Here is a 25,158-nt window from a genome sequence, read left to right as displayed (position 1 = left end):
CTGCGATGATAAATTTGTTTGGTTATGTCCCTCAATTAAGGCCACAAATACTGTAAAGTGTCAGAAGCAAGTTAACTGGTAGAGCTGGTACAGAGAAGTCTGGGTGACAATCTAAGGTCATTCATGAAGTTAAGTTTTCTTTCTTCTTTTAGATCTAGCCCAGATCTGGAGCAAACATCTTAACCGAGTTACAGAGCGCATCCTCTGTACAGCATATTAATCCCCCTAAAGCCTTTGTTAAAAGATAACTCCATTTATTAGGTATTGCATGAGAAAATCTTTATGTGGAATTAACAGCACCAGTCACAGGTTTTACAGGGTTATCTAATTATTTTGAACTCAGTTTAACTAGGAATGCAGGTAAAATAAATAATTTGTAAGCTGTTTACCTCTGCAGTTGGTGAGCACTATTTTCTAACCCCCTATAAAAATGTTATGCTTTGAAACTTGAGCTGGATTGCTGGTTTAATGATTACAGGAAAAATGGACACTCTTTGCTCCTTCATGTATTTCCAGCTGTAAAAACCTTATTTGTTCAGATCATTGACTAAGTCAGCAAGCCAGCAAAACACATTTAAGCGCGTGCCTAGTTTTAAGCTTATTTTGCTTCAACTGACATCAAGTAATACTACGCACCCTTAAAATTAAGCATATGCTTAACTGCTTTGTTGGATTACAGCCTAAATTATCTATTAATCCAATTGCATGGTTTCCTCTGATCGCTGCCATCTTGAAATTCTTACTGTACAATAGATTTAATATGAATGCATTATGTTTGTCAGGCATGCCACTAGATTTGCATGCTGTCCTTGTCTGCTTGGGCATATTATCATCCATAGGAGAATATTCAAGATTTAATATGATTTTTAAAAATTTAATTTTAGTGACTTTTTGAAGGATATGAATGAACTGTATCTTGGTTGGGGAAGTAAAAGGAAAAATCAAATAAAAGTGTTTAATACTTTAAAGGTCCAGATAGGGAACGCAAGGCAAATAAGAAAATCATGGAAACTAGCAGCCTTGGAACAGAAAGGCAAGACAACACACACGGTATTTGATATGCTGCTAGTTACTTTTACAGCGACAATAACTGGTGTCTGATTATCTTCCAATTTTACTGTACTCATTCTGCAAGGACTCCAGGACAGAGAAACGCTGTCCGCCTATCTTGTATGTAGGAAGCTGAGGCATAGAGAGACCGGCTGCCAGGCTATTAAAGGTATGTAAGTGAATTCCCATTCATTTCAACACATGAATGCATATGAGGTGCCCAGGTATTTCAGTGAAGGGGACCATTGAAATCACAGCACATTTGCTGCTATTTTGCCTTTCCAATCTGCACCTTTTGATGGTTATTTTCCCTTGGTGTCCTCATGCATTTTAATGACACCAAGAGTCATTTTAAGCGCACTTAAAAAAAAAAGCCTCAGAAATGCAGCTTTAAGTAATTCGTCCCCGATCTCACAGGACCTTGGGAAGGAACTGGCCTAAGTCCTACGCCCTGTGTCACCCTCCTTCTCGCACCTGGCCAGCCCTGGTCCTTCCAGGTGAAATCCTGGTCATCTTGCGGCAATGGTGCCAGTCTGAGTGCTCACTGCAACCGGAGCAAGTTTTCCGCCCTATTCAGCTACACATGCTGTGCTGCTTTAGCTGAAGCGCAGAACAAAAATTTGTGTAACCCTGATAAGATGTTATTAATATGAAGCGATGGGGTACATGCTCAGAGATGCAGTTATTCACTCATGATGCATCATAGAGGATAATAGCAATAATGACTTTTGCTAAGCCTTTTTTGTCCTCAAAGTGGTAAAGGCAAAAATAAATAAATAAAAATAAGAAAATCCCTGCATTTTTATTACTGGTGGCACCAGAATATTATCAGGCAGTACCTGCAGGATAAATCAAAAGATTAAATTAAGTTGGGATTTGAATCCCCACTAAACAAAGAATCAAACAGAGATTATGTTTTTCTGGACTCTAGTCTCAGAATAGCTTTCAAGGGCCTCCCTTACAAACATAATATCATTATTTGTTTTGACCACTGGTACGTTAAAGAAAATACGGGAGAGGGGGTGGAAGGGGGAGTAGTCAGGCAAGCAACAATATGGAGAGCAGTATGGGGCATGCTAATTTTTATTCATTGCCTGGCCTCCTGCCTGCTTCTCCTGAGCCTGTTCGAGTCCTAGCCTTGGGTTCTGACTCTTGACCGATATCTGTCAGCATGTTCTGTATCCTGCCTTCTGCTGCTACTTTTGTTCAGCCTGATATTTTACCTTGCTTTTTGCAGGAGACTGATACTTGCTGTCCCTCCAGCCACACTGCCACCTCACGAAGCTATTTGTTCCTTCTCCACAAAAGCACAGTCGCCAAAAGCCTCTACCTTTGGAAAGAGGTCATTCAAATACAAGCAAGATTAATCTTAATCACAGAATACTATTCTATTTAGAGGCATAAGAATCACTGTACTGGCTCTGACCCACGGGCTGTACAGCCCTAAATTCCTCCCCTGCCAGCAACCAAAGAAAGGTGAAACACCAAAACTTACAAATTATTTATGCCTCCCTGCCCAGATGATGTCACTTAACAAAGGTAGATTTATCCTTAAATATTCTCTTCCTCCTTCTTCCCATATTCTGTTCGTTAGAATCAACTACATTAAGTATTCATAATTTACACACAATCACAAAAACCCTGTTTGAACCTTGCTGCTGCCGACCTCAAGTTGCATCATATTGGCAACGTATTCCACCATCAAATTACGGGCTGTATTTCCTCAAATTTTTCATAGCACAGGATAAATACTTTCAGATCAGTCTGCAGAGCCCAATCCAGTGTGACCAAAGACTGTTTTGTAGTGATGTTCATCTCTCGTGTTTGAGAAAGGGTATGTGGGAGATTCTTTAATGCAGAGTCTTAAAGCACGCTATCTGACAGCGGCGGCCTCAGATTTCAAGTATTTCACAGCTTTTGGACGATAAAAAATCCCAGCATGAAAAAAAGGAATGAGAAGTATTTCTAAACCTTCTTGAAAGTGGAAGTAACAACAAGCTTACAGGAATGCATTTGCCAAATCTTTAGCCTTGGAAAATTATGTATTTGAATTTCCAAGGTTTAGTACGTACTGTTATTTTAAAAACTGATTCAGTTTGTTTAGACCCCAGAGCTGCAACTCCATCTTGAGAATATGCCGATGTGTACACAAAGCTTTGCTGCTCTTTTCATCAAGAAAGAAAACTGTTTCTGCAAGATTTTTTGCACCCGTTTTACATATTCCCTCAGCTCTGTCTCTGCACAGAGACCACAGACCCAATTGTGGGAAGGGAGCGTGTCAATGACCCATTAGAAACCTGACATGACATTTATGTGCACGTTTACCAGGGTTGCTCTCACAAGCACAATAATTACACACACAAATGAGGTTTGAAATTGCCCTTTTATGAAAATTCAAACCTTGATATTTAACTATTTAATAAGAACCCATCTTGCATCTGATTTGCAAATCAGATGTTTGTGTTAAAGGCTGGATTTTTCAGAGGGAGGAGGTCTGACACTGGTATGCATTTTCTGTGCCTATTTTGAGTGCTCATTTACAGAGCATACATATATGAATTTTGCTTTTTTTTGTGTGTGAAAATGTTTGTTTCATCTCTTTATGTGTGAGTGTTTGTGCATGACTGCCAGATAACTAATAACTGGACACACAAAACAGGCACAGAGGTGCATGTATAAACTTGAATCTCAGAACTTCCTAAACACCTGAAAAACACATCTTCCAAATATATCAGTGGGTGATTATAAACCCCTTTGCACCAGAACACTGCACCATACTGTACTGGGCCTCTGTCAAGGCAGTCCCAGCCTATTGCTACACATACACGTATTCTTTAAAAATACTCAATAGAATTTTACCAAAGTTATGTGGTATATTGAACCCATATAGTATATGCAGTATTTTATTTTTTAAGTATTATTTTATGGTTAACTCAAAACATTGGGGCTGGTTTCAAGGGAAGTTTCTTCCTGATTTTATGGGAACAGAGTTAAACACTTACTACCTTGGAAGTTTTACCTATAGATTATTCTCCTACTTGCTGCTTTTTCTCTAATTCAAGACAGCTGCTACTTTGGAGATTCTGACATAAATGAAATGTCAGATTTGAGAAAAGAAGATAAGGAAATTTCTCTTCCTAATCTTTATACTACGTCAACAATGCTCAGCAGTTCTGCATCAGCTTGCAACTGAAGATCTCCTAATACTATACAAACAAGGCACTAAGTCACACAATACTGTATATCGGGCAGTTAATCACTGTACCTGCTGTACCAGTGGGAAAACAGAAGCACAGAGTGTTCAACTGATTTGCCCAGAGCCACATGTCAAGTTTGTGGCAGAGCTTGGAAGTAGTACTGAGATCACCTGGCTCTCAGTCTTGAGCTTTAATAGCAAGACCATCTGTGCTCCTAGACACTATCACAATACAAATACTTAATTCTGCTGAAGATTTTTAATGCATTGTACATGCATACAAATGTATGTCCAGACCAATGGAGTATGTCATACCTGTAGCATCACCACGTCCTGGGACAGGGTGCAAGTCTAGTAGACAACCACTCGCCACTGATGAAAGAATCCTGCACTCTGGCTCTGAGAACTAGGTTTGGTTGGTTTTTTTTTTGGGGGGGGCGGGGAGGGCGGAAGTGTGCCCTTTCCAACTCCTAACCAGCCTATCCCTCCTTATTTTACTCTGAGCACCAGAAGGAGGAAGCAGGGTGCTCAACCAAACTTCCTAGAAAGAGGGTTATTTCACTGAAGACTATTCCTACAGAAGACTAAACCATTGAGGCAGAAACATTTTTGTCCCAACATTTACTACAAAAACACCTCTGAAATTTCTGTCCTTTCTATAAAGTATTCTAATCTGATATCCAGTAGCAGATTTTGTTCATGCCAAGTACACCGTTGCTATGAAAACTCATTGGTTACCTTAACATTACTTCACACTCCAAGTAAAAATAAAGGTTGAGAAACACTGTAAAGAGAACATCATCATCTAAACCAAAACTAGATTTTTTTTTAATAGGAAAAGAAATGGTTTATTGCTGTTACATTTGCACTGATTTACAGCTATCGTGCAAGAAGATATGAGAAACACTAAGGCATTAACTAAGTTTACTCACAGGAAGCCATAATTTTTTTAAGAGTTTTCTCCAGTAAATTTCCCTAAATATCGAGGCTAAGTTTCACTCCACTAATTCACTCCACCAAACCCTGTAAATATTTTGATCCGCTTTGTAGGGAAATACACTGTAAATGCACATACTTAGAATGACTATTTTTATGAATAAACTAGAGCATCTTGACTGGCAGGATCTCAAAGATCCATGCAGAGCAAATTTCAGAGGCAGGAGCTGATTTGTTTCAGCCACCACCCATCTTCTCTGATAATTAAATTTTTCTTTAAAAAAACTCTGTACCAAAGTAGCAATTGGTCAAGACATCAGGAGGCCTAAATAAACAAACAAAAAAAATTTCAAAGAGTGAAACATAGTCAGCATGAGATAAATTCTCTCTAAATTCTCACCACTCATCTCCAGCAATTCATCAGGCCCAATTTTCATAGGAAGTTATTTAAAAGGGCAGCTGTATTATATCCTGATTCTATCACTACTACTGATTTTAGTAAATGTCACTTGCCTTAAAAGAAAGTTTGCATACTCAACTCATTCTCCTCCCACCTTTTCTTCCCTGAGCTGCCATTACACTTAGTTCTGTGGATTTTGTTAGTAGTTATAAACAGTGATTACACAGTCACTCAATAACCGCAAATTGACCAACCCGAGTTGATACATTTTCTTTGCAGATGCTTCCCTGACTGCACAGTTTACAGAAAAGCACAGGTCAATTTTAAAAATAGAGAGAGGATATAATGTTTAATGTCAGTAGCCAGCCTTAGGACTTTATAGCCTGACTGTAATCATAGAGAGTAAATTTTTGAAGACTTCCAAGCTTTTTTGGGGGGAAAAAAAAAAATGTTGAAGTGAACTTAAAGGCTGTAATTAGTCATTGCTATTAGTGTGTTACAATATTTTTAAATAATCTTGAACATTAGGCATTGGCCAAGTGTATTAAGGGAAAGTCCGCTTTCCAAAGCATGTATTATTTTAGTCTCGACTGGCTGCCTTATCCCACAGGCAAGAACTGAAATTCAGAGGGATGACGTGACCCGCTCCTATGATCACCACTGAGCTCGTGGAAGGGGGAGTTTGCCTCCACGGCACAACCCTGGGACCTCACTACAGCCCTCCTCAGAGCAACAGCCCCAGAACAGAGCAGAGCTCCTAGGAAAGTCGCTATAAACACAGGCAGCAGTCACATAAGCAGCATGAACGCAGCCTGTACGCAAGCGTGGAGTAGCACTGCTGTGGAGGGGACAAGAGGTTAGTTACCATGGCCTCTGCAGCGCTGCCCCCCTTGTGTTTGAATTCATACGGAAAAACTCCCCCAGAACAGCTAGTCCCTTGGCTGTCCCAGCACATCCTTAGACTGACTGTTTCTGGGAGGTCTGAAACAAATCAGCTCCTGCCTCTGAAATTTGCTCTGCATGGATCTTTGAGATCCTGCCAGTCAAGATGCTCTAGTTTATTCATAAAAATAGTCATTCTAAGTATGTGCATTTACAGTGTATTTCCCTACAAAGCGGATCAAAATATTTACAGGGTTTGGTGGAGTGAATTAGTGGAGTGAAACTTAGCCTCGATATTTAGGGAAATTTACTGGAGAACACTCTTAAAAAAATTATGGCTTCCTGTGAGTAAACTTAGTTAATGCCTTAGTGTTTCTTGTATCTTCTTGCACGACAGCTGTAAATCAGTGCAAATGTAACAGCACATGGTATCTTATCTTTAATTCAAAACTGAGTAAATGACTTGTTTTGCAAATTGCATTGTTAGCTAATTTGCACACCTACCTCGAACAGGTGCTCACCATGTACAAGGCATAACAGAGTGCATATCTCACTTGTGCAAGCTTCTCCTTTGTTCCTGTTATGTATTTTTATCAGAGGCAAATAACTGCATGTGCAGCAGCAAGCTGCTTCCTCAGCTGACTACTGCACATCAAGCACCATTCAGTCCCAGCAAGGAAAATTAAACCACTGGATGTGGTTGGACTGAATAATTTTCAAGTCAACCAACCTGTTCTAAAACTCCCTCTTGTGCTTGACTGAGCCCGCCTGGTGCTGCTACAGAGCCCTGCTCCCACCCACCCATAGCAGCACCCAGAGCACAGAGTGGCCGGTGTTCAGAGGGGGCTCAAGGTTGACGTACCAAGTATTTATCACAATTTAAATGGGGAAAAGGCCACTACAATATTCTGCACCATGGTAGCCCTGCTCTGTACCCCAAAGCAAAGGCTAAAGTATGAGCATGAATCCCACCAGGTTTTGTACTGGAGGAGAAAATTTCTCTATCGGTTAATCCCTTCTTATTGACCACTCAGAATAAAAACAGGAGTGAAAACCCTCAGCAACGAATACTTGAGTCGACTGTCTTATATAACTGGCCTACCTTCCACAGGAATTAAGGAAATGAACCATGACATTTTCTAAAGAGGCTGAATTTATTTGTTTTGAAAAGGTACATGTATCACAAACCCAGAATTTGGAGAAAAGGGAAGGCAAAGCATCCATCCATAAGCGTTGTCTCAAGGGGGGTGGGAGGAATATCTTCAATGCCGCATTTACACAGAGGTGAGTTAAAAAACAAAATGCAGAAAGCAAGCTTCCTACCTCAGACACATACCTACCCTTGATTAACATGCCTACATAGGAGGACCAATCTTGGCCATTGCTGAGCCTTCCTAAAAGATGCTGAGTGCCTTCACGTACAGCAGCTCAGCCCTTTACAGAGGCAGGCTGTAAACAAGCACCATTTCTTTTTACAAACACAGGAAGGAAGCGTATTTTGGAAATTAGCAAGCTCACACTCCCTGCAGTCATAAACAATAATTTTCCACAGTACGATAAAGAGATATCAGGACTATTCTCCATGATTAAGCCATTGACAGGCTGGCATCCTCACAACAAGCATCATGCCAGGATTTATTAGCAAATTGGGCCTATAAAGTTCTCTAACCTGAAGTTGTACTGGCTCAGGAATTTCTTCAAATGATTTGATAAAAATGTTTTCAGTGCGTCATGCATACAGGTACACAGAGCAATAATTACCATAATATTATAAAAAACAAAGGAAGAAAAGCACAGTAATTTGCACTGATTATTAAGCAAAAATAGGAAACTTTTAATAATTAATTTTTGAAATCACTGAAAAGAGAAAATAGCATACCTTCCATGTGCAGACACTGAAATTAGATTAGCTTGACAAGCCCATTTCAGAAGGAACAGATATTCTTCAGTGCATTTATTTAATAGACCTTGAACATGTTATGAAGCAACTCTTTATTACAGCATCCTAAAAATGTGAGTGAAAGGATTTTAAATCCCACATCTTGGTGCTGCTTTTAGATTAATACAAAACATTGAAAGAATCCCGAATAATGACAGCTTGCTATTCAAAGCACCCTTTAACAGGATCAAGAAGAACAGGGTAAATGGGACTAACTAATGTTTCTTTGTGGCAAGTACAGTTCTTCAGAGGAGAAGGAAAAAGAAGAAGAAGAAAAAAAAAAAAAAAAGGGTTTCCCTATACGCACACGTTGTAGCAGCAAATCTTTTGCCATGCCACAGTTGCGCTGACCATCTAAGGGAACCTTCTGTGCTGATCACCTCTCTCCCATGACCAGGTAATCCAGAAGCAGCTGTAACCCAAGTCCTTTGGCCATCTGGTCAAAAATATTCAAATGCACCCATTTACACGTGTGCAGAAACCCCAGATGAAAGTCTGATCCCAAATGCATTGACATCAGTGGACATTCTCCTGAGAATCTGCTTGGCTATGGTCAACAATCCACTTGGCTGTACAAACACTGGCTTCTATCAAAGCACAATTACATCTGCTCCCAAGGATTCTTTAAAGACTTGAAGTTTTCAAGCGACAGACTAATCTATACATTGACTCTGTAAAGTTTCACTGCCATATTCTTAAAGGTCATGCTCCACTTTCATATTATTCATAAGCATACTTTCAGTAAGGTAAACAATTAAGAAGTCTTGTAACACCCTATTAGACCATTCCTCTCAAAGCTCACATATTCAAGACCCTATCATTCACTAAGAACTTGCAGAAGGGATGAATTTGGCCAGCCACACTGAAGTAGCTTTAGCCACTAAGCTTTACAGAAAATACCATATAAATACATTCATTCAAAAGCCAAACATCTTGAAGGCTGTTGTGTTTTAAAACATCACCCAAGGGAAAAAAAAAAATATGAATAGGGTTGATAAACCAACCGTACCTCACTGAACGGGTTCAATGGAGCATTAATGACTAGATGAAGCAATCATTATGCACGAGTCTGAGCATCTGTGACACTGAGGTTCTAGGTGTATCAACCTGAGCCTGACACTCAATCATTTCTCTAAGTAGCATTATTACATAGTCCTTCTAAATGGATTCTAAAACAATCCATTGCCTCTTCTTTTTAAAGATTTCCACGTCCACAGTCAGAAGATGCCACAGATAAAATTATCAGCAAGAGCCACTTTGTAACTGCACCTGCTTTGATTCCATCTTGTCTGAAAGTGAACTCCCTTCCCCCAGCCACTGCACTGCCTGCATCAGTGTCAGATTTCTAAAATGATATTGTCTGATGAGGAGCAACCAAGAACATTTATGTTGCTTCATGTGACTGTTTCTGTTGAGCCAGTGACCCCTGCTGTGACAAATATGCATATTACTCACACATTGACACATTGGACCTTTTTTCTACCAATCACCTCCTTCATAAAGGCATCCAACCTGAGAGTCTCCAAGATCTCACATCCCTTCCTAAGTCCCAGTCTGACTAGATTCTGAGACTGAGAACTCTTTTCATCCCTTCCTTCAATCACCAGAACATGCCACTTTGAGCAGGGATAAAGCCTTTAGCCTATCTGAAGCTGCTTGCATGTGCAGCAAGCAGTACAGTAGACACATTAAAAAAAAAATAGCACTGCAGTATCTTTTAAAGTCCATACAGAAGGACCTGAAGCTAGGTTCTCAACATCTATAGATACTGTTCCAACTTCTATAGCTTTGTTCCATCAGCTTTATTCACTTGGATATGACCTTTTGATTTTAAAGTGTTAATAGCAACCATCTGCTCTTCAGAAATTCCTTTTTCCCAGGAAACTCACAATATAATTTTTTAAAGTGGGAAAATAGTTTTATAGCATTTAATGTAAACACTGGCAGTTTTGTTGAAGGAAAGGGTGTTACAGAATAGCCAAAACATGAATGAAGTCAGTTGTGTTTTTATACAACTGAAACAAGGAAAACTGGGAAGCTGCAGTAATCCAGGTTTGAGCTGCCTAGGTCATGGACAAGGATTTTATTAGCAGGGATAGAAATGATAAATGAAACTGGGGGGATTGTTTTTAAGAACAATCAGGAAAGATGGAAAGGTACTGAAATTTGGCTAATGAAGCAGAAGAATCCGCAGAGGCTGTAAGAGTAGAACCAAAAAGGATAGGACTTCTTTTGTAGGTTTTTTTTTTCTTCCTCTTTTCGTTAGGCTGACTTTTTTTAGACTGAGCAAATATTGTGTTATATATCTCTGTCTCATTGTCTTCTGTCACCTGAGTAACACCTCTTTTACTGCTGCCAAAATGGCTACTTCAATGCTAGGTCAGACCAATTATTTCTTAAATGGTTTGTATTCACCTGCACTTCAAATGTGTGGCTTTGAGAAACAAAATAACAGCACCTCATTCTCAGTCTGCTCCAAAGATCCATTATGCTAGCAACACATCAGTCTGCTCAATTAAAGAGCCAACGACTACAAAGTGACTGTATATCATCTGTATTGCCTTTCTAGAGCCGACACTTTATTCACAAATATCTGACTCCAAGAGGTCCTTTTCTGCTTAGCTATGTGCTTTATCCTAGCTTGCATTTATGTTTAAAAAAAAATCAGCAATGTGCTTTAAGCAAAGATTTCTGTGTCCTGCGTACAGCTATCATTATTTCTTTTCTGCAAGAGAATTTTGCCACTCTTTGCAGCCTACTTCAAACTGATTTGTTAGAGGCTTTCCAAGTCCCATGAAATAACAGACAGTCTGAAGGCATACTTTCAAAATATTAGAGATCCAACGTTTAAGCCAACACTACTGTTTTGTCAATAAACTTAATTCTTACTCAGTTTTGAACTGAATTCTTTATACATTAAATAATTTGAATGAGTTTGTTATACCTTCTTAAGCTAACTATGTTCACTTGTTGTCGAGCGCTATCCCAGGGTTCAAGGCGATAGACAGCATTTCTCAGTAGTCCACTAGTCGTCTAGGTCAAGACAGATGTTAGTTCCAGTCTACGTATATAGCCAGTCCTGGCTATATTCAAGATCCACCAATCCATCTTTCAAACACGCCTGCTCCTCTCACTGTTCCCCCACATCTACTGCAGTTGCCTGGAGCTGTCAGGTAAATTTCTCTCCTCTTACCTAGTGCTAGTATTGATATATCTCAATATAATAGCAGGCCTCCAGCACCCAGAGAAGATGTTGTAGAAAAGAGGGACCTGTGCTCTTTGCTGAGGTGCACAGTATGAGAACAAGAAACAGACTGAAACAGTGGATTTTCTGCATGGATACAAGGAAAACCTTTTTCCTCTGTGAGGATAATTAAGCAGTGAAATAGGCTGTCCAGAAAGGTCATGGCATCTCCATCCCTGGAGGTTTTCAAGACCCAACTGAGAGGAGCCCGGAGCACCCTGGTCTGAACTCAGTCTTTCCCCCTGCTTTGAGCAGGAGGTTGGAGGACAGACCTCCCAAGGTCCCCTCCAACCTGAGTGATTCTGTGATAATAAGGAGCAATCATGGAATAAACCCAGCTATTCCAGCATCATAGGTCTTTCTCACAGAAGCTTATTATGACTGCCAGAAAACTTCAGGCAGCTCCTTGCTGAGCTAATTTAAAATAACAAGGCAGAGCCCTGAAATATGAGGTCTTATTCTCCACTCTTCCAGACTTCCATAGTAACTCGCTTGTATGACAAGTTTGTATAAAATGCTACAAGAATATTAGTAGCAGAGCCACACAGCCATTTGCCATTCACAGGGCCAAATAGCTCTGTAATGCATTTCCCCCCCGCCTTTACACAGCCATGTAAGCCACATGCGCCTATGAAAGAGCAGGATCAAACCTATGGATGACATCAGATAGAAAAAGCCTTCAGCTCTGCAGCAGAGTAGTGACACAGGTGTTCCAAAGCCTTTAGAACAGCCCAGGTTGACTTCTTTTCAAGATCTCATGAGGAGGTAAGCTCATATCAAGAAAGTGTAAATTCTGCCTAGTGCAAAGAAAAATTACTTTGAATTAACTGGATAGATGTTATGAATAATCCACATTAAATTCTTAATTTTGGGTTACGATAGAAGACTTAATAGTGGTCAGATACCCACTGCTTATGCAATTAATTCTTAGCAAAGAAAATGAATGTGAGATATAAAATATTTTAGAAATAATCTTTTCATACAAAAACAATGGAAATTTGAAGACGGATTAAGATTTAGTGTCACAACAGATTATAGTGTGAACAGAATATGTCCTTACAGAAATCTATTTAACTAGTGATATCCTAGAGGGGAACAAACTATAGGGCTTTTTGACATGAAAAATGTGAATTTGCTCTTTGTGTTTACTAGAGCTCACAACTGGCAGGAAATGAGGCATGAAATGTATTGTCAAACATACAGTGTTCAAATATAATGTATTACTTTAAGTTGAGCATTGCTTTTAGGGATGCTAGATCTCAGACACCCATAAATAAGTATATTCTAAAAAATGGATCAACACCCCAGTAACTAGATATATACACACACACACAAAGGTATTGCAACAAAAATGTTTCCGTTTTGGTTTTGTGGGGTTTTTTTTGGTTGGGTTTTTTTTGTTGTTGGTTTTGGGTTGTTGTTGTTTTTTTTTTTTTTTTAAGATATCTGGCTCTGTGAAGAATATACTCCCATTTGTTACCTTTCCCTAAGATGAACTAATAATTAAAAAATACTAGAAAAGCATAGTATTATGCATAGACTAACACAAAATACAGTGGAAGAGGCATTAACTGTAATAAGAGACATGAAGCATGTATGTGCTTCGTGGGTCTTGGTTTGTGAAGGCTTCTGACCCATCTCACACTAAAATCCAAGCAAGCAGAAAGGTGACTCGCTGCTGGTTCCGTGAGACAACCCCGACTTCTGTCCTCCTCTGCCGAGAGATCAGTACTGAGAGGAAGAACTAGGACAGAGGGACTCCCACCAGCCAGCTAACAGAAAATTTCAGCTCAAAGTTACTCTTAAGTGATAATGAAAGTATATATATCTTCAAGAAAAATAATTGAATCGTAACTCAAGACCTACAGACTCTGTTGAAGAGAAGCAAGAACATCATCCTTCTGTAAAGCATCTTTCCAAAATATTGTTTCCCTATTATGGCCAGAGACATCAGTGCCAAAAAAATCCACTGGAAGCTAATTCTTCTATATTAAGGCCATTAAGTAGCAGCAAAACATACAAATCTGTTGGTTAGGGTTGTCTATAACCCAGCCTGCCCAATACTTTAAGAATATCATAAGCGAGTGATTGCGCAGGTGACATAAGCTCCAGATGAAATGAGTTTTACACTTATTTTACAGCCAAAATTGAGTATGCAAAAAAGCATTACACAGGTCACCCTTTTCCAAACCATAGATAATGCAGTTAATTAACTAGGCTGCTACCAAATCCTCTCTTAGAATACAACTTTTTTCTTTAAAGTTTGTCACCAAAAGTCTGAAATTAAATTAAAAAAAACCAAGAAAACAAGAAACAAGACTATTTCAATATAAAATATCTTTTTGCTTTGGTCACAGGACAGATCAGCTGTACGGCAATGGTTTCATTAAACTACAGATGAAAATGATTGCAGGTGTCTTGCTGGATAAGGGTAGGATTGTATAGAATAAAATACCATTTTGCTAGGCTGTTCAGGAGAGAGATTTGTTTTCTTTAACTTTCCTTTGTTTCTTCTCATCATAACAGTCTACTGGTCATAACATACAGAAGGTGGTAGGAATAGGCTTATTTCTTGCCCTTTTGAGTTTTACAGTGAAATAGACTGTAAAATGTGTCTCACTGACTTGGGAAGGAAGCAAGGCTAACTATGGTTAAGCCATTTATTACTGCTTAGTCCTTAATGGCAGGGAGATGGCTTTGCTTCTGCTGCACAGCACTAGAACCGGCAGAATTATGGCAGGGATAGATATGGCCCATTTTCTTTAAGTCAGTGTCATTCATTTCTACCAAAAAGAGGCAAGAGAAATTAATGCTTCTCTCTCATCCTTCATACTTTGATTCTTTAAGTTATTGAACACTTTCTATTCTTGTATGATTGAAAGTGAACTGGTAGAGGCAGGCACTTATCAGAAGCAAATCCCAGAACAGACAAGGGAACATACTCTCAGCTCCATGCTAGATCACTTCACTGAAATTAGCAGCAGCTTTTTCCTATCAAAGATCAAAGCATTTCTATACAGTGTGACAGTCTGGGTTGAATGAGAGACTAGCTGCAGAAGCACAGGCTGCAGCTCCTGGGTACCTGGGACCTGGTCAGCACGTGGCTCTCACCACTGCAGCTGGCGGTGCTGCACTCAGGCATCCTAGAAACCTGCACCTGCGGTCCTGGATGGCAGCCTCAATTATCCTCACATACCATTTATACATACATTTATGAATGTGAATCATTGAGTTTTAGAGATCTAGTGGTTTGCAATCAGATCAGTAGGATCAGGATCTAAGAGTGAACATGGGCTTCAGAGAATATTTTCTACACTGGGGAGCCATGGGAGAAGAGACTCCACAACAAAATTTGAATCTTGCTATTGTAGTCTAAGGTAATTAAGGTGTCTTTTTAAAAAAATCCACAACATTAAGGGTTTTTCTTGTGTTCTTATGCTTAAACCTAGAGTAGAGCAACTAAAAATCAAGTCCATCATATGCACTGTAATGCATCTGTTGGGTAAATAAATTAATGGGAAGTCAGTCCAAACATAAAGCAGTACATTTAGCACGGCAATGCCTTTCAAACATCTAACCTTTTAGCCGCATGTACAATGAATGCTTTTGACAGTTTTATTAGTTGAATAGTTGTCCATTTATGAGTCCCATCACATTAAGAATGGGGTTTCTGTATTTCTGCCAATGTGCTAGAAGTGGAAACTTGTCTCTTGTGTTTTCTCTTCTTAGAAAAAAATGTCTAAAAAGACAGGTTCAAACAGTTACTAGCCATCTTGGCAAACACGCTACTATTGTTTATAAATCCATAAAGTTATTATTGTTTTGAGATGGTTTCTGTTACCTTACTTTTTATAACAGACAAGTGACTTCCAACGTGTCAAGGAAACCTAATAAAATATAAATACAAACCATTTGCCTGTTTTTTCCCCTTTTACTTTGAGCACAGATTACATTAACAAAGCAAAAGCAAAATAAGACTGCAAAACATAACTAAAACAATCAAGATTTTAGTGTAGAACCAGCCAGAAATGCTTTGTGTTTATTAAGTTTTAATTTATAAGAGCCTGCATCACCTTATCTATATTATGAAAAGCACTATACGGGACTTGTTGGCGAAGACCCCAATCCAGGAAAGTACAAACATATGCGTAGCTGTAGGCATGCAAACAGTGTCATTGTGTCAGCTTTAACCTATGTATCTCCCACTAATCTTCCCCTCAGGCAAAAGTCAGAACAGAAACTGGCCTAAGATGTGCCTTTGCAACCAAGATGGGTTTGTGTGACCCCGGCAGGAAAGTGTATTTGTCTGCTAGTGACCATCCATTCAGAAATTCTTGTCACTCACCTACTGAAACTTCAACCTAGGGACTCTTGGATTGAACTAAACCTGGAGGAATATCAGAGTAATGTCATCCAGAGATGACAACCAAAGAGTTCCCAAAAAGCTGAGAGCCAGACACATGAATGTTTCAGGTTTACCTATCTTTGCATTAGAAAACAAGCTAGATGACCTCTTGAGATCCGCCAGAAATTTCCAAAACAACAGTTGTAATTCTCACTTATTTCACGTACTTTGTTACACCAAATAGTATCTAATATTTTTCCCCACACAGATTTAAATAAGTAATACTGGAAGAATATTGTTCTTACAAGACAGGAATTCCCTTTTTTGATGCAATCTTATATATTTTTTTTACTTTTCAGAAAAAAAAACATTTCACTTAACCTTTGCCTGATCTGTCTACCCTAGTCTCTTGCCTACATTACCTTTGTACAAGGAAACAAGAAGTAGGAAGTTTAGTCTACCACTAAATAGGAATACAGTTTCAAGAGCAGGAAGGGAACGGCAAGGGCAGCCACACTGCATAAATGCTTTTCATGCACCTGAAAAATCATTAGATGTTCTGGCCTCCACTAATATTCAATGGCTGTTCCAGAGCCTCTTCTCCTTGATGGTAGTTGAAATGAATTTGATTTTAGTGTAGAGTTATTTGTTCTTGTGCCAACACTATCTTTTACTTTTCCACCTCCCTTACGCTCACTGGCTGGTTTGAGACAGCAGAAAAGAAAGAAAAATTGAAAAATCCCCTCTCAGCCTTGGTCTTATGATGTTCTTTAATACAACAGACTATTTCCTCAACTATCCTAGTAGCTGGCCTGCTCTTCACATCTTAATGTTTGAATTCATCTTTAAGAACAGTGCTAACAACCATTGTAGGATGTCTCAGGAAAAATCATTAGTGGCATTAGATAGTCCCCTAGTCTGCCTTTGGTAAACTCAGCTGCATTTCCTCCAGTTTTACATTTAGCTCTGCCTCTTCACTCACTCTCTATTAATGTATTCTAAGGCCTCATATGCTACTGAGGTCAGACTAACAGGCAGATGGAGCCCAGAATAGTTTTTCCCCTTTTGTAAAGAGGGGACTATGTTTGCTAGCCTCCACACACAGCCTAGCAGCCCCAAAAGATAAAAATCCTTGCTGCTAGACTTTTGCAGTTTCCTGTGTTGGTTATTTCAGCACACTAGGATAGAGATTTCCAATTCCTCCTGGCTTGAACACATGAAGCCCTCCAAATTTTGTTTTCACCTTGGATATAATAATTTCAAATTCTAGACACCTGCTCCCCTTATCCATGCTGACTTTGGTCCCATCGTCCTTTTTTAAAAGAGAGGCACACTCATTTAATTTTGGTGCCATATTTAAATTATCTTTAATCTAGCAAGAAACATTTTTGAATACTAAGAAACAATATTGAAGAAAACAGCTTACGCTGCTTAACACAGCATTCCTTGAGGCCGAGTATTTCCCCCTCAAAAAATGCCAGCCTGTTCTTTTCATATCTGCTATCATTATTTGACAGTAGACTAGGCCAATGCATGGCAATATAGCACTGGCACTAGACATATGCTCTGAAGTGAGGACTAGAGGTGGACATCACTCCTACTACTCATGTTCAAATTAGAAAAAGGATTAAACCCACCTCCCTTTTCAGTCTGCTTATGTTATTTCATCTGGCAAAGCCCATACAGAAATTAATAATAGCTTTCCCATCTGCAAATAAAAGTATGCTACTTAAGATTTTTGGCAGTGAACTGGCATTTTGTCATTTAATCATTTCACATCATTACACTGCAATATGCAATGTAATGATATGACACTCCTAAATGACAAACACTGGGTACCTCCTGCACTGGAAGAAATAATGTAATAGGAAGGAAATTATACACTTAAGATCGCCACTGTTTCACTCCCACAAGTTGGGATTAAAGTACAGAATAGTTGCAAGGAGAACCTCACTTACAGCTGACCGAGCTAACCCTTAAGCATACACTGACTTCAGACCCAGAAATACCAACCCTATGGCTTGGATCAAATAAGGGTCAAGGATCCTAAAGCCACACCAAAGCGCTCATTAGTTGAGGTGCTGCGGGAGATAATACCCAGCATTTCCCAGGGTCAGACCATAGATGAGGGAAAGCCAAAACCTCCTTATCTCTCTGGCCCACTTGATTTTGAGGATATATTAACCTTCAAGCATTTTGGAGAAATGCCTCTAGAGATCACCTGCCAAAGCCTGATTTGATTGTCTGGTGTGGTGGCAAATAGAGTAAAAGCAGGTAAAAGTCCAACAAAGCCAGAAGACAACACTTGCTACCCACACATTGCAAGCCTTAGAGCATTTTCAAAGCAAGCCCTAAATGCCTAAGGCCCCCAAGGACCTCCAAGATCCTCAGAATTATTCTTTCCCACCATTTCTTCCTACTATCAATTCAACTCACATAAGAGGCCAGTAAGGAAGCTGTAAATAACAGTCTAAAATAAAATGTCACTAATGTGCTGATAACCCCTGTCCTGCTGCACATCCATTTAACATCAAAGTGCCACTTCCCACCTCTCCTTGAGCCTGCCAGAAATCTGCAACTAGATGAAGTTACCACCACTAAAAAAGACCCCAACCACTGGGGTGGGGGGAACGCTGGGGAAAAACACAAATAAAGCCAAGTTTATAATTTTATCTGTGCAAGAAGGATCTTTTCATGCTAACCAGACACTGCAAACTCCAGACCACAGCAACCAGATCTCCAGAGGCACAACCAGATTACTGCAGACACCAGAGGATCCTGCAGAGGTGGAGAGCTGGCAGGGAAAGCCAGAGTGCATGGTACTCTGCTTGAGACTTGGCTACTAAGCAATCTTTGAGACTACTGCAACAAATTTATCTCCAAGAAATCCTGAAGGGGCTATTTTAGACCCAGCTGATCCAGGTTCAAGTGCAAACATCTTTTTGCCTCCCTTCTCAGTTGCCTGAGCCATTCACAGCCTCACCACCATACCTGTCAGAAGACTTTAGAAGAACTAAGAAAGAGACAATAAAATTCTGAAGTGAAGAGCTCTTTAAATATTAGCTCAGCTGGTATTATCATACATTTTTCCAAGTTCAAACATGATAAAGTGATTTGAGAGTTTGCCAACTCCATATTCAGGGGAAACATGCAGAGAGAGGAGAAATGCTGATATCTTTGATGTAAGTTCTTTTTCTTTTCTGCCTTTTTGTTTACTTTAAACAACAATCTTCTTAAAACTCATTTCAGAAGCCATCAGAAAATACTGGAAATTACACAACAGCTTTAGGAGCACAGAGTTGCAGGTGGCAAGATATTTATTTACCAAAAGAAGCTATCCATGAATGGATGAGTTATCCCAAAGAAATGGTTATTTTCTTTCCCATTTTATTCACAGAAAAAGCTCTATTGAATTTCTGCTATTCAATCATTTATTATTCAGTGGCTGAGAGAGCTGGCTTTTACATTCTTCCCCACATCAGTAAGACGAAACAATCCCTAAAAACAGACTCCTAAAGTGACAAGGAACTTCTGGTTCCCACTCTTTAATAAGCAGCCCTAAACATCTCTCTCTTCAGGACACGCTGTCACAGCTACACACAGCAAAAGCACTTTAAAGGTGGAGGGATCTGGCAAGTAGGGCACTTCCGAGGTGCCTTGACTTTGATGTGCACTTCCCCAATTCAGGTTGAGGTTTAGGGGGTCTAAGTTTTCCCAGCATAGTTTTCCCAGAAATGAAAAATCAGCACTTGTAGAAGGGGCCATGATAAAAGCATGCCACAACCCACACTCAGCCCTTCCCACATTACGCTGCAGCCTCTGCTTATTTCATGTAGTATATTTTGCACAGCTCATTCTAGCATACATTGCAAGGCTGAATAATAGATTTAAAGACCAAGTGTTTCAGGGAGAGATCAGATCGTCTGAATTTCACCATCTTTGTAAGTGTCCAGTAAAGCTTGATGGCCCACAAAAAAAAAATCACACTAATACACAAACATTCATTAAAATGTAATAATGCAGATACAAGTTTACTTAATCCTGCTTCAGAGTACCACAGAGAAAAAGCAATATTCATTACACTTGGCAAGAGCAAGAATGGTGGGTGGGAGCCAAAGCAGTCCTGGATGCTTACTTGTTTCCTTGTCTTTTTTTAAAGCCTTTTTTATTTTCTTAAATCATTCTGCACTGGCATGTTCACTAAATGCAGAAAAGACAGAAGGTAATTACATACCATGACTCATTAGTAGAAAAAAGGAAAAGTGGGAGCAAAAGCAATAGGTGGGTGGGGGTAAATTTACCACATAATGATTTAGAAGTTTTGGACTCCTGCACACAGGGGGAAAAGAAGGAAGGAATTTAGTCATTCAGACTGTGAAATTCTAGAAGACTAAATGTCTACTTAAATTATTTCATCACATATTCATTAGGCCATCCCAGGGAAACTAGTTATGTTATTTGATGGGGTTTTAGTACTTTTCTGGCACCCTGAAGAAGACAAAGAAGAATGGACAAATTGAACAAAAGATGAACAAAGAGAGTGGCAGGGAAAAGAAGGCAGAGAAGCCTTAGAAAAACCAAAAAACCCACAGACCTATTGAGCTATGGCATACAAATCCAAGGTCTGATTTCAGCCTCTGCCACTGACTCCTCCTACAACCCCCATTGCCACTGGTCCTCATTTAGCCATCCGTAACACCAACACTGCCATTTTCTGCTTGTTTGTCTTCACTAGACTACAAATAAGTCAGGCGTTATGTTTTAACATGTTTTTGCCATAGCACCAAGCACATAAAGAAATTTATCCTCCGAGTCCACTAGACTGTAAAACAAATAAATACAAATCAAGATAAAAGAAAAGGAGAAGGAAAGTGAAACACCTGTGTAGAAAGTCAGAAAATCTTTGTTTCATCCATAGTTATTGCCGACAAACTCTTCCCTTTACTAACTACTAGTTTGGGGGTTTTTTTGCCTATAATCATTAAAACTGTTAAGCTTGTTCCTTTTAGAAAATATAATATATCCCCTTTCTTGGCTGTATCACAGTAGAGGATACTCTGCTTACTCCCTTCGAATTTTAAAACATGGACTTAAAGACCCAGGAGAACAGAATAAATTTTCTGCTATTTTAAAGAATTAGAATGTTTAGGGGAAAGACTGTACTTGGCTGGGAGCTGGTTTATTAAAAGGATGTTGCAGCTAGAGAGTAGAAAAAAATAGGACAAAGCATCCAGTGGGAGTCATTGTTCTCCTTAGGGCAGGCTGCAGAACTACACATCCAGTTTGGGAGGGAATGGTACATTCAGGCTAGTGCCAGCCAAGTGCAGGAGATAAAAACTAATCTATCCATTAAGTAGCTAAATCTACCCTGTACAGCTGCATCTTCTTATTCAGCCGGTAGAACTGACAAATTCAGCACAGCTTAGCAGCAAATTTTGCCATCAAGAGAAAAGAATCAGTGCTAACATCTGGGCAAAAGCATGTGATGGATGCCATTTTGTTCAGCACACCAGCTTCGTACACAAGGCGCTTCTAAAGACAAAAAAATCTGAGGTGTTTCAGGTAAAAAGTCCAAATCTCCACAGCTGCACCTGAGAATGATAAACTCTGTAGACTGGCCTGAGAAGGGAACCTCACCCATCATTAGCGATGGCCAACCTCAGGTGAAAGATTTTAAAGGTTTGGCCACAGTGCTTCTGCTCATCTGCTGACTTGCACCTACACAATTTAGCTATTCTGTTCAGATAGAAACCCTCTTCAGAAGAGTACTTCCTATGAAATTTTTGTTTTCATTAAGAAAAAACAGACTGGATGGGGGTACCAAATATCAACCAAATGAAGGGAAAGATTTGCATAAAAATGCAGAGGGTTTAAGAATTGTTTTCAGCCAGTTACAGATGTTATTAACTATAGCTACTCCAAACTCCTTCAAAAACATCAGCCTAAATGCTTATTATAGCTCAACTCAGACAATTCAGTTTTAACCCAATAAGTCTCAAAAACTGGCAGCAGGGAACATTACACACACCCACCTCACTGGTGTGGGAATCCGGTCAGGCAGCAACAGTAGCAGTAAAGAGAGTGGTGATAGCAGAAACTTGGGGAATAGACTTTTTTTCCTGGCTGACACTAGCTTTTTGTGCCACAGTTTTACTCTTTCATGAATGTAATGCTAGCTACCTAATTTAGGATCCAGCATATAAGAGCACAACTTAAAGGGTGAGCCTCAAATAGCCAAAGCATTACATTCCTGAGAATATGGCATACGAGTCTCAATGTCTTCTATAATTTAAGTCTGGGTTTCTGGTCACACCATGACTTTCAGAATATTAGTTCTTCATATTATCTGATAGTTGTTAGCATTCAACACATTCTGTCACAGCAGATTAAATACTATGATTCCTGTACTTGCAAGTGTGTACCAAAAAAAGGAAAAAAAAAACCCAAAAACTCAAAACCAAACCTATGAAGCCCCCTGGCTAATGTAAACCCTTAACCCTCTCAGAAATTTGCTTTAAAAAAAAAAAATAATCAAAATAAGTAAAACCCTCGACCAGACATATAGGGATGAGAAGTCACTGTTTGTGACCCTTTGGTATAAGCCTCTTTGCTGTTACAATACAAAATCCATTAACTGCATTTTGGAGGTCCCAACAATTTTCAGCTCTAATACAGCCCAAGTCTGCATCAGATTCACAATCACAGCATAACCAGCACTGCAGTTCTCTCCAATTTAATACCAATAATCCCACATAGGAAAGAAATCATAACTCTTAACTATTATTTGCAATGACATCCGCCTTTTAACTTTAAGCAGTGTTCTTTAAACATTTCTAAACTTTTCCTATTTCTTCCCTGTGCCTTGATATGAATTTGCCTGTCACCGAAGGCTGTACACAAAGAGAGACACAGACACTGAGCACAAAGATATCAGGAAGTGGTTTTCCTAGCAACAGTAATCATCTGAGAGATCCCAGAACATCCTTCCTATTCATGCAGCATTTTGTGTTTTGAATAGTGCTGGCAGGTGAAGTGGATTCATAGTATTTAATACAAAAAATATTGCTGTGGATGGGTATGGCACAAAAGCAAAAATATCCACACTATTCATGAACAGATGAATTCACTGTTTTCATAACGTTCCAGATTATTCACTAAGGCACAATTTCAAAAGCAAAGACTTTCACCTTCCCACAGAATGAATAATCCAGTGTATTCTGCTGAAGCAGAGTCACCAGGTGGTTCTCCAATGGTGCTTTTGCATCTTCAAGTCCTACTCGCCTATCAATCATCACCATCAGACTCTCCCACCCACCCAAGTATGCCCACCTTGCACCAGGATCTTCTGTCCCGTTCCTCAGTGAGAACGTGCAGGCCTGCAAGCTACTGCAATGAGATCCTTCCTCCACATGAGCCTCAAGTTTTATTTTCACATTCCAGATCCAGAAACTAAGGTCAAACCCATTGCTCCTGCAACTCCTGAGCAAGCTGGTGGTCTTTCATGCGCTGAGCTCAGGTTCCTCTGCCCAGCACAACCCTGGGACATGGCCCTAACTTAAGCGACTGAAGGGAGATTAGAGACATAAGCAGGAACGAACATTAATTATCAGGGAGTGGATACAGCTATTCTGCAAAACTAACACATTAAAGTCTCAAAACTCTTGTTGTCCTACAGGGTATATCAGATCCCATAAATCAAATGGGATCATGAATGATCACGAGCAAAAATCCAAAGCACTTCAGTGCCCCTCTCCCCCATTAGTGGAAGCTCAACAGCCACAGAGATTTTTTTTTTTTTTTCTTTTTGTTCCTTCAGCTTTTTGCCCTCCCGTTTTTCCAAAATTTCAGTTCAGGTTTCAGTTGTCTCGTGGGAAACCTGACACATTAATTGTCTTGCTGGGGCACATCTCAATTGTTCTTCTATTGCTTTTCCTTCCTTGCACTCAGAAACGTGCCTTCCAGAATTGTTTCCCATCTCTATCGATTCAACAGCTGCATGCCAGCCTCCTCACATGAACTTATTGAGCAGACACTGACTTACTATCTAGAACACTGTAAATCTTTTTCTTCCTGAAGGTCTTTTCAGTTTGTATAAGTGTAATGTATTAATTATTACCATTCCCTTAAGAAAATCATCCAGTCTCTTCACAAACCTATCTAGTTCTTATTGTGGCCTTAACCTTCCCTGCACTTTGAGGGTTGTCAGTGTATTAAGCCGCTTCCTTCCTACCTACACCTGCACCCCAGGATATATAATGGAAATGTCAACAAATTCTTGGCTATAGGCATGCCAGAGGATGGGACTTATTACCTGGACAATTTGTTACTGGTTCGGATTTTTATGCATTGAAAGTAATAATAAATTAAATTGAAAGGGATAAATTCAGAACAGATGTGAACAGGTATAACTAATGGGAGTGTCAGAGAAAATTAAATAGTGACAAACAGTGGTGTAAATTACAATGTCATTTTAAGTTGATTTTAAAGGGACATCAGCAAGGTAGCCTTCATGGATTTAGCATTTAGAAAGTACAAGTTAGCTGCAATTTAAATACATGGAGTATGGATCATAAATATGTGTGATAAGAGAAACCAGTAATATGAAGTTGTAAGATAGCAGAAGATTAATCAGCTTCCTTCTGCTCTCCGGAGCTTTTGTGTTGGATCTTTTTTCTCCATTTCCCTCCATCTTCTGCAGTTGTTTACGTTGATACAAAGTGGATATAAAGTGCTACTGTTCCAGTAAAATTTGCACACTTCCTTTGTACTACTGCTAATCCTCATGCATGACATGCTGTACAACCCAGTGCATAAAAATGGAAAACTAAAAAGGCCTTCTGACTTCCCTCCTGATAGAGGGGGTTCTCCCCTCCCCCCCCTTTAAAAGTATCTTTATTTTTTTTAATAAAAATATTTTGATAATGTATCCCATAAAAAGTTATATTAAAATTCTTGAATCACAAGTATTTCATAACCTTCTAGAAATACTCACTGATATTTAAAGAACCCAAATCCTTCATGGCTTCAAAAATGCCAAGGAAAGTAATGCTATATTCCAACCAAATCTGCTCCCTGCATCTCGCAAACAGCTTGAGTACCTCTAATGAGCTAAAATAAATCTTTAGATTGAAGCACTAATTAACTTTGGAGTTGCTTGTCTCTCGTT

Source organism: Pelecanus crispus, chromosome 14 (assembly GCF_030463565.1).
Source record: "Pelecanus crispus isolate bPelCri1 chromosome 14, bPelCri1.pri, whole genome shotgun sequence".
Lineage (NCBI taxonomy): Eukaryota > Metazoa > Chordata > Aves > Pelecaniformes > Pelecanidae > Pelecanus > Pelecanus crispus.
The sequence above is the reverse complement of the archived record's forward strand: the minus strand, read 5'-3'. Positions refer to the sequence as shown.